The 17,539-nt window shown below is 34.9% G+C and overlaps 1 protein-coding gene and 1 non-coding gene across 2 annotated transcripts in view; one reads left to right on the top strand and one right to left on the bottom strand.

Annotated features, from left to right (window-relative positions):
• Positions 1-17,539, bottom strand: part of SPAG16 (sperm associated antigen 16) — a 1,100,078-nt gene that overhangs the window by 841,922 nt on the left and 240,617 nt on the right. The gene's annotated exons all lie outside the window — the stretch shown is intronic.
• On the top strand, positions 14,049-14,154 carry LOC126026402 (U6 spliceosomal RNA). The gene has a single exon (XR_007501693.1). It is a non-coding gene; the product is annotated as a U6 spliceosomal RNA (small nuclear RNA).

Raw genomic sequence — 17,539 nt, 5'->3', positions numbered from 1 at the left:
AGTATTACTTGGAAAAATTTTACTACTGCATTTTTCCAAGAAATTTAATTTAAGGGATTAATCTAAGACTACAACTCAAACTATATTCCATAAGATTTCTGTATGAATAATGACAAAAGAGGACCATGACTCGACTTTATGTTCTTTACAAACTAGTACAGGAAAAAATGATAATTGGTGATATAATTTATTACCTGATTTAACAAACTACTCAAGTGCCATGAAGAGTTACACTTATTTCATTCTCTGAAAACTCAGAAGGCAATTTGCATAGGTTTCATGTTGGAGAATTAGTTTAGTCCTAGGCCATTTTGAGTCCATATGTACTTTTCACCCCATTCCTTTCTTCATACATATGAAAGTTACTTTTTCTCTAGGTTTCTAAATCAGCTGCTTCCTGCTCACTGCACTGAATGAAAAGTGCATACTGGAAAGCAGAGAGTGACAGAAAATAGCTGTTTACTCCCTAAACTTTCTAACATATTAGCTCAAGATGCTGCTCTTGCTCTCAATACATAGATTCAGTTTCATCTTTCTAGTGAGCTGTGTTTTTGGATACATACATATCTCAGACTTTCTTTTATCTCAGTTGCAGAGATGGGGTCACCAATCTGTCAATATGTTCTTATCTGCTTCACTGTCACTTGACATTTCAACTTGTCCAGCATGAAATGTCTTCCCCTCTGTCTTAAGCACTTAAAAAAGACTAACAGTGAGGACATGAAACTGATTCTCAATTATACCACTTCTGAAAAAATAACAGTGAGTCTTACCAGTATGTTTCTTATAAAATTCCTTAGTGTTAGGATGTAAAATGAAAATACATAAAAAAAGAAATTCAACAATTTTACAAATAGTAAACTATGTCAGAAACACAGATTGGTGAAGTTGAAAGTGAGAGCAGACTAAAAAATATATAGAAGAATAGGAAGATTATTTTAAAATGACAAGTGATTTTAAAAGTCACTAAAAATAAAATATAATATACAAAATAAGTCTAAGATAAGGAGTAGAGTATACATGTCTCTAGCTTCTCCTAGATGGTCATATTTAAAAACTATTTCCATGTAGATGAACTGGAGACAAAAATGAACTATGAAAGTCTTACCCAGGAAGATGATCTGCCCTTGAGGAACTTACAGTCTAAATGGAAATTTGGACAGTACAAAAGTTGTAAATAAGGTCTAGAGATATATGACAAGTGCAAAAAGTATGCTTTAAACCCCACAAAAATGTTCCAGGCCCTGTTTTTGGCCCCCAGCATTAACTGCACCTACACCTCTACTATTGTTATATGTTAGATTACTGAGCCTACCCTAATCAATTCGTACTTCACCCTAGAGTGTGATTTAGTGATGGGATCATTGGATTGTTCCCTACTTGGTATTCCTCTCCCAGCCTAAGGTGTGGCCTGGTTCTTGTTGATAAAAGTAGGGGTGTAATGAAGGCAGGCACACATTCAGTATTCTTCCACTAAGCTGCATTCCTCTTTAGGAGCAGAAAGCTTGTGTGGTTGGATCCTTTGCTTGAGTGCTGGATTTCCTGAAACCATTCTTGTAGCTTTTCACTGTGTGGATTATTTCCTGTGTCAACATTTGCTTCCAGACCTGCATCTCACCCTGGGCTCCACAAGCAATTATATTCCTAGAGATGGTTTAGGATTGCTGGTAAGTCCATGGAAGCCTATGAATACTATACTAAATTATCAGGAGAGCACATCACACACATCTTTGTTACTAATGCCACCAGATGCAGCCTTTATTGGAAAATAAATATAATAAACAAGGAAATTTAGAAAAATGTCATTGATGAAAATAAAATAAATTAATCTATAGCAATGCAACAAAGACCAAGGAGACAGTATAGTTGTGACAGAATGCTTGACTGGTCCCAATGAGACACACTGCTCCCATTCCCCAAGCTCTAGACTCAGCTGGTCAACAATTCATCTGTCCTCCAGTCCCAAGTACATCCACTCCTAGAAAGATCAGTAGTCCTGGAGATAAACCTGGATACCACAACATCCCAATGTTACCCACCACTAGTTCTAAGCCAGCCTGTCACACATTCTGATTTCCATCTGCCCTCTCACCTCCAATTTATATTTGCTATTTCCAGGCAGGACATATTTGCTATGTCCAGGCCCTAAAAATTCTTTCTTTCTGACAATATACAACCTCAAAAAGCAGTCAAAAAAGCCAACTAATTAGTAGGCAGCTATTTTAATCAACTCTAACTCTACATGTTTAGGAAAGTAACCTGTAAGTCATATGTATTAATAGCCACCACTTGTACAATCAGTTCAATGGATCACCTTTTTTTCAGGAATAAGGAACCTGAGACTCCACTATTCCAACCCACAAAATGCAAAGAACAATTGAGGAACAAATGAAAGTCAACTGCAGTTATAGATGGGGAGAAAAATGTAGGAAAATCTCCAAGCCTATCAAAACACCTTAGCCTAGGAGACAAAGACATAAAATCAACACTTAAAGCTTTAGCAAAAAAAAGGGGGGGGAGCACTAGTCAAAGAAAATAAGCAAACTATAGATGAGTAATTTGAACGTCTTTAAGAACTCTATGAGAGATGAGAGAATCCATAAAAATTTACTTGATGGAAATAAAGAACACAAGCCATAGTAGCATAATCATACAGGCAGAGAACCTAATAAATGAATTTGAATAGAAATTATAAGCCAGAATTAACAATGAAGTCTAAAAAAGAAAAGAGAGACAAAAGGATGGAAGAAAAATAAGGTATTTAATGAACAAAAACAAAGAGAAATAATCTTCAAATTATAGGGATACCATAAAGGGAAGAAAAAGGAATAGGGAAGAATAAGTCCTGTGAGAGATAACAGCAGAGAATATCTCTACTATCTGAATAGAGGGTGCTGTGCAAATCAAAGAGGTTAAAAGCATACTAAACAAAATAGACTCAAACAGGATAACACCCAGACATAAAGTAATGAAAATGGCTGAAAACAAAGAGATAGATGGAAATTAGTAAAATAGAAGAAAAACCTTAAGAATAAAGAGAAGAATTTAAGAATTGTCCAAATATCTCCTATTATACTGCTAAGGAAACAAAAAACTGAAATTACATATTAAAATTTATTATATTTAAATTATGAAAGAAAATTTCAGCTAAGAGTCTTCATTACCTAGCAAACTTTTCATTATATGGGAAGAAGGGATAAAACATACTCAGACTAAAAAGAACTTTTAACATTCTTGATAAAGAAATTTATCATAAATGAACTTCTGAAATCACCTATATAAGCCAAATAACCAATTATAACAGCAACATCTTTATAAAAAGAATTTTGAGACAGCCTTTTCTTTCAAAAGTTTTCTTGAATATGAGTGATTAAACTCTCCCATTAAGACAGAGTAAAGCATTGGTTCAGAAGACAAAACCCATCTATTTGGTACTTACAAAAATATATATCTAAAATCTCAGGGGATACATAGACTCAGAGTAAAAGGGTGAAAATATTATACAAGCCACTGGAAAACAATTAAAAATTTGACAGCCATTTTTATATTAGGCTAATTTACATTCAACCTCAAGAAAATAATTAGAGACAAGGATAGACACTACTTTGTTAATCAGGGAATCAATATAACAAATACTAACTCTAATCAAGATACAAGTATTAAATTTTGGATAATAAAAGTATGTAGGTCATCAAGTATATATAAACACATGGACAGAAATGTGATAGTAGAAGGATTTTAAAGACACTATTCTTGATACTGGATAGATCCATTAGGCAGAATTTTGGGAAGGAGATAAGAGCCCTAAACAAGAAACTAGGAGAGCTGGGACTAATAGAATAACACAGCACCTTCCATCCTTAGAAAGCTGAATATAGAGGAGCCAAAGTGGCTAGATTGTGGAGTAGGGTATGTGCCTTGCACATGACCTATCCAGATTCAATCCTTATTATCCCACATGGTCTCCTGAGGCTCCCAGGAATAATTTTTGAGCACAGAGCCAGGAATAAACCCAAAATTAAAAACAAATTGAATATGAAGTATTCTTTTATGCACAGACATTCTCTAGCATAGATCACATTTTAGGATATAAGACTAAATTACAAAAATTCACAAAGTAAAGAATTATATCAAACATTCTATCAGAATCAATACCATGGAGAGATTAATTATAAAAAGCAGATTTAGAGAAATTCTAAAGCATGGAGACTGAACAATAACAAAATTTTCTTTTTTTTTAATTTTTAAAATATTTTTATTGAGACCATTGTGAATTACAAGTCACTCACAGTTGTATTTCAAGAATACAGTGACAGTGAATCAGGGCCATTTCCACCACCAGTGTTGACCTCCCTCCACAATAGTTACCAACATATATCTCATAACTCTATCTTTAGCCCCCTGGACTACTAGTGTAACTGATCCGTTTTGTGTTTAGCTTGTTAAAGTTTGGGTCTTGGGTATTTAGATCTGAGATTTTTTAAATCAATGCTCCTGAGACCACTTGATCCCTGGGTCCCATTCACTTTTTTCTTTCTTTATTCAATTTGTAGAAATATAAAGAAATATGAGACTGAACAAAATGATTTAAGTTCTAAAGTTCTGTGAAAAAGTTGGGAACCTCTACCTAGAAGATATAAATAAAAGGGGGGGGGCAGATGTGGCATGATTTATTTTTTGCATAGGTGCAGTAAACATTAGGGAAATTAGAGAGGAAATTTCCTTGGCTTAAGAGATACAGGTGTCTTCACCCATGAAACATGCTGTCATAAGACTGGCTAAAGGCTCCGGGCATGTTGGTTGTCCAACCCTAGTGTCTTTCTTTATGGTCCCAGGAAAAGTTCTGCTCAGTTGCAGTTGTCAAAGTCAGTCATTAGAGATCTTGTTTTCTGCACAAATCTTGGATGGAGCATCTTCTTTAATTGAAAAACACATTTTTTATTAAAATATTTAAGAGGAGAACTGTGTGGGGTCAGTGAGATAAGGCAATTAGCATGGTGCTTCTCACCAGAAGTGATCTTTAAGTGTAGAGTAAGAATTAGGCCCCGAGTGTTATCCAAAAACCAAAATTGAAAAATATTAAGAAAGGAGATAAGCATATTATGTATTGAATATTCAAGTCTGTTTTATTGACTTGAGGGTATGTCTTTGTTTCAATATAGTGCTGTTTTAATGAAGCAAGCAGAGGGAAGCCTCAAAATGTCTGCCATGTTTAAAAGGCTCAGCAGAGTCAGCTGTACCCACAGTCTCTGGGCAAAAGACACACCTCTGGAGAAGTGAGCCCTCAGGGGATGGATGCCAGAGAGAATCAAATTTCCAGTCTGAAGCAAGCAGAGGGAAGCCTCAAAATGTCTGTGTGCTTAAAGGCCCAGCACAGTCAGCTGTATCCACAGTCTCCGGGCAGAAAAACAGTGCTGTTTTAATGACTGTTGCTTTATAGTCCCATTTAAAGTTGGGGAAAATGATGCCTCCTATTTTATATTTCTCAAGAATTGCTTTAGATATTCATGGACATTTATTGTTCCAAATGAAATTCAAGAGTGTTTGATTCACTTTTTTGAAAAATGTCACTGGTATCCTTAGAGGAATTACATTAAATCTGTACAATTCCTTGGGAAGTATTTCCATTTTTGTGGTGTTGATCTTCTCAATCCAAGAGCAGATGATATATTTCCATTTCCTTTTGTCCTCTTTTATTTTTATTTTTTAAATTTTTATTTAAACAAATTTATTACATACATGATTGTGTTTGGGTTTTAGTCATGTAAAGAACACCACCCATCAACAGTGCAACATTCCCATCACCAATGTCCTAAATCTCCCTCCTCCCCACCCAACCCAAAACCTGTACTCTAGACAGGAATTCTATGTCCCTCATACATTCTCATTATTAGGATAGTTTGAAACTTAGTTATTTCTCTGACTAAACTCATCCATGTTTGTGGTGAGCTTCATGAGGTGAGCTGTAATGCCCAGCTCTTTTCTCTTTCGTGTATGAAAGTTATTATTGGAAGAATGTCTTTCATTTTTCTTAAAACCCATAGATGAGTGAGACCATTCTGCATCTTTATCCCTCTCTCTGACTTATTTCACTCAGTATAATAGATTCCATGTACATCCATGTATAGGAAAATTTCATGACTTCATCTCTCCTGACAATTGCATAATATTCCATTGTGTATATGTACCACATTTTCTTTAGCCATTCATCTGCTGAAGGGTATCTTGGCTGTTTCCAGAGTCTTGATATGGTATATAGTGCTGCAATGAATATAGATGTAAGGAAGGGATTTTTGTATTGTATTATTGTGTTCCTAGGGTATATTCCTAGTAGTAGTATAGCTGGGTCATAAGGGAACTCGATTTCCAGTTTTTGGAGGAATCTCCATATTGCTTTTCAAAAGGGTTGAACGAGACAGCATTCCCACCAGCAGTGGATAAGAGTTCCTTTCTCTCCACATCCCCACCAACACTGCTTGTTCACATTCTTTGTGATATGTGCCAATCTCTGGGGTGTGAGGTGGTAACTCATAGCTGTTTTGATTTTCATCTCCCTGATGTTTAGTGATGTGGAGCATTTTTTCATGTGTCTTTTGGCCATTTGTATTTCTTCAATGTCAATGTGTATGTCCATTTATTCTACCCAATTTTTGATGGGATTAGATGATTTTTTCTTGTAAATTTTTTTCAGTGCCTTATATATTTTGGAGAATAGCCATTTGTCTGATAGGTACTAGGTAAATAGTATATATATTCCCTATTTGGAAGTTTTCCTGTTTTTTAGATTTCATGAAAGAGTCTTGCAGGTTTGGTAGAAGTTCCTCTTGAAAGGTTTGATAGAATTCATTAGTAAGTCCATCTAGGCCTGGAATTTTGTTTTTGGGCAGACATTTGATAAATGTCTTAATTTTCTCAATAGTGTTGGGTGTGTTTAGATATGCTACATCCTCTTCATTCAACCATGGAAGATTATGAGAGTACAAATATTTATCCATTTTTTCCAGGTTTTCATTTTTAGTGGCATAGAGTTTCTCAAAGTAGTTTCTGATTACCCTTTGGATCTCTAACATATCAGTAGTGATCTCTCCTTTTTCATTCCTAATACGAGTTATCAAGTTTCTCTCTCTCTCTCTCTCTTTGTTAATTTTGCCAGTGGTCTATCAATCTTGTTTATTTTTTCAAAGAACCAACTTCTGCTTTCGTTGATCTTTCGGATTGTTTTTTGGGTTTCCACTTCTTTGATTTCTGCTCTCAGCTTTGTTATTTCCTTCTGTCTTCCAATTTTTGGGTCCTTTTGTTGAGCACTTTCTAGTTCTATTAGCTGTGTCATTAAGGTACTCAGGTAAGCTCCTTTTTCCTTCCTGATGTGTGCTTGCAAAGCTATAAATATTCCTCTCAGTACTGCTTTTGCTGTGTCCCATAGGTTCTGATAGTTTGTGTCTCCATTGTTATTTCTTTCTAGGAAGGTTTTGATTTCCTCTTTGATTTAATCTCAGATCCACTGGTTATTCAGTATTAGGCTGTTTAACTTCCAGATATTAAAGTTTTTCTTCTGTGTCCCTTTGTGTTTCACATATAATTTCAGGGCCTTGTGGTCAGCGAAGGTAGCCTGCAAAATTTCTATCTTGATGTTATGGAGGTATGTTTTATGTGCTAGCATGTAGTCTATCCTGGAGAATGTCCCATGTCCATTAGAGAAGAATGTGTATCTGGGCTTCTTCGTGTGGTGTGTCCTGTATATTTCTACTAGGCCTCTTTCTTCCATTTCTCTTTTCAGGTCTAGTATATTTTTGTTGGGTTTCAGTCTGGTTGACCTGTTTAGTGTTGACAATGTCGTGGTGAGGTCTCCCACAATCATTGTGTTGTTATTGATATTATTTTTCAGATTTGTCAACAATTTTATCTAATATTTTGCTGGCCCCTCATTCAGTGCATATATGTTTAGGAGAGTTATTTCTTCCTGCTGTATGTATCTCTTGATTAATACAAAATGTTCATTTTTGTCCCTTACAACTTTCCTAAATATAAAGTTTGCATCATCTGATGTTATTATGGCCACTCCAGCTTTTTTATGGGTGTTGTTTGCTTGGATGATTTTCCTCCAGCCCTTTATTTTGAGTCTATGTTTGTTCTGACTATTCAGGTGCCTTTCTTGTAGGCAGCAAAGGGTTGTATTGAGTTTTTTGATCCATTGAGCCACTCTGTGTCTCTTAACTGGTGCATTTAGTCCATTGACATTGAGAGAAAGAATTGTCCTGGGAGTTAGTGCCATCTTTATATTGAAGTTTGGTGTGTCTGTTTGTCAGTTTTGTCTTAAAATGGGCTGTTTAGTTTTTCTTTTAAGAATGGTTTTGAGTCTGTAAAGTTTCTGATCTGTTGTTTGCCTGTGAAACCATGTAATGTTCCTTCAAACCTGAAAGTGAGTTTTGCTGAGTGCAGTATTCTAGGCGAAGCATTTATTTCATTAAGTTTTGTCACTATGTCCCACCACTGCCTTCTGGCCTTGAGTGTTTCTGGTGACAGGTCTGCAGTAAATCTCAAGGATGTTCACATGAATGTAAGTTCTCTTTTTGATCTTGCTGCTTTCAGAATTCTGTCTCTGTCTGTGGGATTCATCATTGTGACTAGGTTGTGTTTTGGGGTGGTTTTTCTTGGCTCTCTTTTAGTTGGTATTCTTTTTGCATGCAGGATTTGATCACATGTATTTATTAACTCTGGTAGTTTCTCTTTAATGATGTTCTTGACCATTGATTCTTCCTGAAGATTTTCTTCCTGGGTCTCTGGGACTCCAATGATTCTTAAGTTGTTTCTGTTGATCTTATCATAGACTTCTATTTTCATCTGTTCCCATTCTTTGAGTAATTTTTCCATTGATTGATCATTTCCTTTAAGGCTTTTCTCCAATTTTTTCTGCTGTATGGAATTGTTATTCATCTCATCTTCCAGTGTACTAATTCTATCCTCAGCTGCTGTTAACCTGTTGGAAAGCTCAACCATGTTTTGTTTTGTTTTTCAATTCATCTACTGAGTTTTTCAGACCTGTTATTTTACCTGAAATTTCAGTTTGGAGTTTTCTGATTTCTATCTTCATATCCTCTTGATTCTTATTAGTGTTCTCTTCTATACTTTCTTTGAGTTCTTTGAACATCTTCCATATTGCAACTCTAAACTCCTTATCTGAGAGACTGACTAGTTGGTTGGTCATGTTCAAGTCATAGAGTTGCCATCATCATTCTCTATGTTTGGCACTTGCCTGCATTGTTTCCCCCATTTTCACGCTTGTATTTTGGGTTTTTCTACGTGTTGTGGTTGTATTCAATGGCTAAATGATGTGCACGGCCGGGAATCCAAGCTGAGTGGCAGTGCTCCTCTGGCTCCACCCTTTCTGGGCTTGTAAAAGCACCTCCAGGGAAGGCTTCAGGGAAGGCGAGCTGTCCGCAAATGAGTCACACACAGGATGAAATCAGGCCAAAAATGAAGCACAGCACAGAAAACAGGCAGATAGGGATGCTGGCATCTGAGTTCCAGCAGAGTTCAGTGGTTTTCCCTTTCTGGGCGTGTAAGCTCACCTCCAGGGAATGCTCCCATGAAGGCGAGCTGTCCAAAGATGGGCCACACACAGGATAAAATCAGTCCGAAGATGGATCACAGCACAGAAGACAGGCAGATAGTGGTGCTGATATCTTAGTTCCAGCAGAGTTCAGTGGCTTCCCCTTTCAGGGTTTTTAAACTCACTTCCAGGGAAGGCTCCAGGGAAGGTGAGCTGTCTGCAGATGAGCCACACACAGGATGAAATCAGGTCAAAAATTCAGCACAGCATAGAAGACAGGCAGATAGGGGTGCTGGCATCTAAGTTTCAGCAGAGTTCAGCGGCTTCCCCTCTCTGGGCTTGTAAAGTCAGCCATTCCTTACTCACTCACTCTTAAGCTGAGTAGCTTCATAATGCAGTTTTTTGGGGGGTTCACTTCCCAGGGCTCTGAGGAGAGCTTCAAGGATTCAGAAAAGACAGAGAGCAATGGACAGGGCTCCCTTGAGGTTCCCAGTTTCCTCAGAAGAAGCACAGCAAGGTGGAGACTCTGCAGGTGAAGCAATCAACACTTCACCTGGCAGTCCCCACAGTCAGCCATTTCTTACTCACTCATTTGCTCGCTGGATAGCTTCAAAGTCAATAACAAAATTTTCAAAAAAAAATCAAGAAAAAAATAAAAAGATACCTTAAGACTAATAAAATTGATAAAGAAAAAAGTCACCAATTCTATGACAGATGAAAAAACAGTAAATAGGGGGAAACTCATAGTGATAGAGGCCTACATAAAGAAAGAAGGAAAAAAAATTCTGAAAAACCGACAAAAAAATCCAAAGAAAAGTAGAAGAAAACAAATAATAAAAACGAGAGCAAAAATCAGTGATGTATAAACGAATAATACAAATTATCAATGAAACCAATAACTCTATTGTTTTTTTGTTTTTGTTTTTGTTTTTTTTTGTTTTTTGTTTTTTTTTTTTTTGTTTGTTTGTTTGTTTTTGGGTCACACCTGAGAGTGCTGGTTCTATGCTCAAAAATCACTCCTGGCAGCCTCGGGGGGACCATATGGGATGCCAGGATTCGAACAACTGACCTTCTGCATGCAAGGCAAATGCCTTATCTCCATGCTATCTCTCCGGCCTCTAATTACTTTATTTTGAATTAATGAACAAAATAGAAAAAACTTTAAGACACTTAAGTATAAAAAGATAAAGTGCTCAAATAAAACAGCTTATAAATGAAAGAGGAAAAATTAAAACAAAATCCCCATAAATCCAAGACATCATGAGAGTTTACTATGAACAACTGTATTCTATATTGTGTTAAGCTAAAAAACCTAAAAGACATAAAAATTTTTCTGAAAATAGGAACACACAAAACTGTACCACACAGAGGAAATAGGTGAACTAAATAGGTCATCACAAACAAGTAAATTGGAACAGTAATTAAGAATTTCACAATAAAGGCCTGGAGTGATAGCACATCACTAGGGCATTTGCTTTGCACATTGCCAACCTGGGACTGACTGGATTTGATTCCCAGCATTCCATATGGTTGCCTAAGCCTGCCAGGGGTGGCCCCAAAACAAACAACAAACAAAAACAAAACAGACAAAAAAAAGAATTTCCTAATGAATTAATCTAAAGGCCAGATGGATTTATGGTGAGATTTATTAAATATTCAGAGAATATTTATGACAATCATTAAAATTTTACAAGATATTAAGGAGTTGGAAACGCTGCCTAATACCTTTTATAAAGATAACATTATGCTTTCTCTCCACATCCCCACCAACACTGCTTGTTTTCATTCTTTGTGATGTGTGCCAATCTCTGTGGAAAGCAATATGAAGATTCCTCCAAGAACTGGAAATTGAGCTCCCATATGATCCAGGTATACCACTCCCTAGGAATATACCTAGGACACAAAAAATGCAATACATAAATCCCTTCCTTACACATATATTCACTACAGCACTATTTACCATAGCAAGACTCTGGAAACAACCAAGATGCCCTTCAACAGATGAATAGCTAAAGAAACTGTGGTACATATACACAATGGAATATTATGTAGCCGTCAGGAGAGTGAAGGCATGAAATTTTCCCATACATGGATGCACATGGAATCTATTATGCTGAGTGAAATAAGTCAAAGGGAGAGAGAAAGATGCAGAATAGTCTCACTCATCTATGAGTTTTAAGAAAAATGAAAGACATTCTTGCAATAATTTTCAGAGAAAAAAGAGAGGAGGGCTGGAAGTTCCAGCTCACTTCATAAAGCTCACCACAAAAAAATTATGAGTGTAGTTAGAGAAATAACTACATTGAGAATAAACGAGGGAAGTAGAAAGCTTGTCTAGAGTACAGGCGGGGTGGGGTGGGGAGGAGTGAGTTTTGGAACATTGGTGATGGGAATGTTGCACTGTTGGGGGGGGTGTTCTTTACATGACTGAAACCCAACCATAAGCATGTTTGTAAATAAGATGTTTAAATAAAGATATCAAAAAATTAAAAATTAAAAAGGAATACCAAGAAAAATGGTAACATTATGCTAATTCCAAAAGTTGACAGAGACATTACCAGAAAAGAAAACTACAGACCAATCTCACATAAGTATTGATGAAAAAAAATTCTCAACAAAATATAAGCAAACAGACCAACAGCACACCAAAAAGATTATAAACCATGAATAATTAATAGGTTCATTCATAGAATGCAAAGATGGTTTAATAAATGCAAATCATTCAACAGCATACACCATATCAGAAAAAAGGTTAAAAAATATGATTGGGGCCGGTGAGGTAACTCTAGAGTTAAGATGTCTGCTTGCAAGCACTAGCCAAGGAAGGACCTTGGTTCGATCTCAGGCGTCCCATATGGTTCCCCCATGCCAGGGGCAATTTCTGAGCTCTTAGCCAGGAGTAACCCCTGAGCATCAAACCAGTGTGGCCTAAAAACCAATATATATATATATATATATATATATATATATATGATATAGCAATTGATGCAGACAAGACATTTGACAAGATTCATCATCAATTCATGATTAAAAATTTCAGCAAAATGAAGTTAGCCAAAAGAAAGATAAATACAAGATGATATCATTTATATGTTGTTTTTAAAATAACTAAATACATAAATGCAACAGCTTATATGAGGGTTCTCAAGGACATTGTAGGCTTTAGATATAATGAGGAGCAAGAAAGAAATTGAGTGGAAAAGGCAAAATACAAATATGAAAGGATGGAAGTCAGGTACTAATGGACCTCAGGTACATTGGTGGTGGTAAAGGACAGAACTAAATATGTAAGTCAGAGTCAACAACAGTGAAATAATTAGATCCAAACTTTAACAACCTAACAAAATGGTGCCTGTTATGATGACAGACTGGAATAGTGGTGGCATGTGATGAACTCTAGGAATTGGTGAAGGGCGGAATTGGAGGTGGGAGGGAGGTTAACACTGGTGGTGAGATTGATCCTGTAACACTGTGCATGACTTTTTATATCACAATTGTTTGAATTAAAAATAAAAGAATATTAGATTGGATGATCACTGATGGATATTCACTCTAAAGAGGTCCCCTGAAACATAAACTTGAAAATGATGAGGTAAGAGCTGTCATTATGAAAACCCAGAAAATGTCACAGGAAGATCAATATAGAAAAGAAATACAGGTTGGAGAGATAACCACAACAGTGGATAAGAAACTTCCCTTGCATACTACTGGCATGGGATTGATTCCCAGAATCCCTAATGTTACTCAGGCCATGAAAAGAAAGAATTCTGAGCCCAGAGTTAGGATAAGCCCTGAGCATAACAGGGTGTTGCAAAGCCAGACTAACATGATAGACAAAAAGTGAATCAAATTCAGTATGTTTTGTATATTAGAAAAGAAATACTTGTTTGCAAATCAAAAACAGTTTCTCAAATGTACAGAAAATGTGTAAAAAATTATAACCCCTTAATATTATGCTCAACTGGAAATAATTAATCTTTAAGTGCACACATTAACTATAACTATAAACAATAAATTACCTAATTCTCCAAGATAAATAACATATATTCAGAAGTACTATATAGCTCTACTTTCTAAATAAGTGCTTTTTATGTGATATCACCAATTATTTACCTTTATATGCATTCATTAATGTAGTACACAACATTTTATGAGGTAGGCACTATTATTAGTTTATTTGTTGAAAAACTGAGACAGGATTTTGAAGTATTAAACAATTGCACTGATATGTGTAGATTTGAACTCAGATTTTCTAGCTTCCATAAGGACTATAATTTAGGAACAGAAAAGTTCATTCCCCAAGATATTTTGTATATTTGTAACATCACTTGTGAGTCACACAACACAAATCGGTCATAGTCAGACAATATGAAGCATGTATGATCATTGTCATGTATGTGGGCCAAACTGCTAATTCAGTTATTGTACGTTTCATGGGCCAGATATTTCTCACCTCTGAATTCTATCAAAGTATTGTGATTTAAAAAAATGAAAACATGTGCTTGCTTCGGCAGCACATATACTATATTGAAATGATACAGAGAAGATTAGCATGGCCCCTGCTCAAGGATGACACACAAATTCGTGAAGCATTCCATATTTAAAAAAAAATAAAAACATGTATGCTACTGACCAGGGTTCAAATTCCATTATCATATATGTCCTAAAATGAGCAACATGTAAAGAAATAACATAATTTTAATCAGAGAAATTAAATAATTCATAATTTTTTCAGTATTTCTTTACAAGGATTTGGAAAATAAACAAATTCTTTGACACTTTTTAAAACAGACTTCTAATATTATTTTAGCAAGTTTGTCATATTTTTAAATAGGCTTTATTTTTCTTTTATTTTTGATTTGTTTTTGTTTTTGTTTTTGGGCCACACCCGGCAGTGCTCAGGGGTTATTCCTGGTTATCTGCTCAGAAATAGTTCCTGGCAGACACGGGGGACTATATTGGATGCTGGGATTTGAACCAAAACACCTTAGATCCTGGATCAGCTGTTTGCAAGGAAACACCACTGTGCTATCTCTCCGGCCCTCTTTTTTCCTTTATTTTTTAATGATGATAATAAATAGTTGAATTGGTCCTTAACCAATGATAATATTCTTTTAAAGAAAAAATTACCATAATATAATTTGTTAAAGCAAAAACATTTGTGACTTAGAATACTGGTAATCAAAACATAGATTTTTGTTACATGGTTAAATGTTTTCAGATATCTAAAAAATAGTTTAATTAATATAAATGTAACATTGACTATTAATTTAACCTACCCTATTAAATATGTACATATAAGGAATATAGTGCATCTATACTGTTGGTAGATAAAATTGCAAATGCTTATGCTTTATTTGGTTATTTATCATTTCTGATATTAAGAAACAAATTAGGTCCAGAAGCATTATTGATTACCTACATTGGCTGTGATTAAAATACCATTTTATAATTTTTGTGTCATTTTAAAATATGAACCAATACAGCTTGCATATATTACAATAGAATTTTAGTACTGAACATAACTTCTATTTAAATATTTATTACTAGAGAAATCAGCTTCTTTCGTTTTATTATTTATCAATGCAGATCAAGGTAGTTCATATTCTCTCAAATAAGAAAGACTTGTTTAATTGCTAGAGAGCTGTTTTTCCTTTAGATTTATAAAATATAACAAAACAGCACAATATAAAAGGGGCATTCTCATATTAAATCAGAACACTAATAAGAATATCCTGACATTTTTAGATTAGTCTAAGGGCGGATGCTTCATAAAAACTTTCCAGAATTCTTTAACAAGTGATCTATTTGATTTTGTATAGACAAGAGCTAGACATAAGAAAAAGATGAAAAAAATTATAAAATTTAGTTTACCCTTAATATGGAGGTGAGGTGTATTGAGTATATTATCCATGGTTATTTAATCAATTAGACCAATAATAAATGATTTCCTATAAAACCCTAAAAACCATGGAATCAGAGAGCTCCTAAGTTAATGACCAGTGTTATCAAAATAATAGTAATAGTAATTTTATGTAACTCACAGTATTGTGGCATGTGGGCAGTCTTAGAAAACGCATATCTGAGGAGTAGGTTGTATTAGCTGTCAGTAGATCTGGACAATAGGTGGCAATGTGACATTTGCGGACTGGAACCACAGTGCCAGAAAGTATACTTGCAAGGGCATGAGCTATAGCACAGCAGTCGGGCATTTGTCTTGCATGCTGTTGACCAGGGATGACCACTGTTCAATTCCTGGCATTTCTGAGCCTGCCAGGAGCGATTTCTGAGGTTCAGGGGCCAAGTGGTCTCAAACATTGAGTGGGAGGAAAAAAAGGTCAGATCTAAATACCCAAGCCAAAGTCAAAGACAACAGAATCAAGAGACCCAAACTATAACAAACTAAACACAAAACGGACTTGTTGCACTAGTTCTTCAGGGGCCTAGGTGTGGAGGTTTGGAATGCATTCCAGAAAATTTGGTGGAGGGAGGTCAACACTGGCAGTGGGAATGGCCCTAATTCACTATCATTGAATACCTGAAATACAACTGTGAAAGACTTGTAATTTACAATGAGCACAATAAAAATATTTTTAAAATTACTCCTTTTTTTTTTTGCCTTTGTGACTTTTTTTTTTTAATTTTTATTGTGACTGTAATTCATTACACAGAAATATTTACCGTACATAGTGACAATGAATGAAGGGCATTCCCACCACCAATGTTGTCCTCCCTCCACTCCTGTTCCCAGCATATCTCCCATATCTCCCCTTTACCCCTCCCCCCCCAGAATACGAGTGTAACTGGTCTCCACTTTACAACTTGTTTTAGGTTGGGTAACTATTCTGTTTGGTGTTCTAGTCTGGTTATTTTTTATTTACACTACATGTTCATATGACTGGTCCTGGTATCATCCTTTTCCTCCCTCAATTTATGAGGCTGAATGATTCAAGTTATGCTATTCTGTTAGAGATAAAAAGGTTAAGGAAAAGAGAAGAAAAATTTTGGTATCAACTACTAAAAAAAAAAAAAAAAGAAAAAGAAAAGAAAAGAAAAAAATCACCGAATAATATCCACAAGAGTGAAAAAAAAAATAGAAAAAAGTGGAAGAAAAAAGAGAAGGAAAATAATATCAAAAACAGACAAAAACAAAACAAAACAAAACAAATCACTCTCCTTTTTAAGTTTTTATACCGTATATAAATATTTATACATTTTTAAAGTGTAGCAATCATATTTTAGATGTACTTTGCTCCCAAAACATATACTCAAAAGGATTCTGAATCAACATTATTTGATGTCAGTCTTACATATAAAATTAGTTATTTTCCAAATATCAGATTCCTAATGAACATACTTGCTTATTTTAAATAAAATACACTTAAATTTTAAATAAAATACACTGAAAATTTGTACTTAAATGATTAAAGTTAACACATATGTTGTCTAGCTCAGGATCAGACAAAAATGTCATCAGTATTATTTTTAACATTTACAATAATTTCATTTCAGTACCTGTTTCTGTATAAATAGTGATGTCAAGGTTTTGTATTTTCATAGGGAATTCTAAGCACAACTGAAATGCAATTTTAAGAATAATTTAAGAAGTTAATTATCAAAGATAAATTGTAATATATTGCATACCTCCATTAGAAAATATTATCTTTAAATATTATAAATGTAAAATAAAAATTTTGTGTGGTGGGAGCAAAATCAGGTAAAGTGTTTGCCTTGTGAGCTTCTGAAAGTTGTTTGAATACCATATGGGCTCTAGAGCCATGCCAGGAGTGATCTTTGAGTACAGAGCCTGAAGTAATCTTTGAACATTTTTTCCTAATGTTAATTTATATGAAATACCTTTAGCAATTACAAATCTAAAGTAATTAGTTCACATAAAATATGATTATTGTTATAGCTCAATAATATTACAAATGTACAGAAACTATAAATATGTATTTATAGAATATATAAATTTATAAGTAATTGTAA

The sequence above is a fragment of the Suncus etruscus genome, chromosome 1, assembly GCF_024139225.1.
Source record: "Suncus etruscus isolate mSunEtr1 chromosome 1, mSunEtr1.pri.cur, whole genome shotgun sequence".
NCBI classification, from domain to species: Eukaryota; Metazoa; Chordata; class Mammalia; order Eulipotyphla; family Soricidae; genus Suncus; species Suncus etruscus.
The sequence above is the reverse complement of the archived record's forward strand: the minus strand, read 5'-3'. Positions and strand labels throughout refer to the sequence as shown.